The sequence below is a fragment of the Aphanomyces invadans genome, assembly GCF_000520115.1.
Source record: "Aphanomyces invadans strain NJM9701 unplaced genomic scaffold supercont1.74, whole genome shotgun sequence".
In the NCBI taxonomy this organism is placed as follows: domain Eukaryota; phylum Oomycota; class Saprolegniomycetes; order Saprolegniales; family Verrucalvaceae; genus Aphanomyces; species Aphanomyces invadans.
Genome location: NW_008580219.1, coordinates 36,392 through 37,012, shown reverse-complemented (window position 1 = coordinate 37,012; position 621 = coordinate 36,392).

Sequence of the window (621 nt, the reverse complement as noted above, 5' to 3'; positions counted from 1 at the left end):
AGAGCAACGAATCCGCACGTTTTTTTTTTCGTATCATCAATCTTGGCTTCTGGAATGAACTCGAAGTTGATTTCTACCTGATCAACGCTGTAGAACACTTCACTACCTTTAGTGACGATAAAGTTGCGTATGTAGTTGCTAAACCCTGACAACGCTGCATGATCATGTGTATGGTTTGACTGCCCAAATCTTACCTTCGCTCACAAATATGACTTCCAGCGCAACGCTTCATAAAGCGCTTAACCCAAAGTTGATTTGCTTTGAAGTGGTGTATTGAGCCCAACGTATTTTACTACTGCTATTGGCATATATTCCAACAGCATGCGACTTACATGAAAATCTAAGAACGTATATACATGTAATCTTCAATCTGATAATTTGTTGCTTATGTGCATTTCCGACTGTTGTTGCAGTGCTGACGAGGCGTGTGCAGCTTTGGAATGCGGTAGCAAGATCATTAGATTCTTTCATTTAATGAACTCGGTAACTTTCCCAGTGGAGGACTCTTTTTGCGCTGACAGTCATGCCATCCCTTCAGAAGCGGTCATGCGCGGTGTCCACCAAATGCCTTTTTCCCAAATTGATGATGTGGAGATCTTTGGTATATGTGAAGTATAGTCT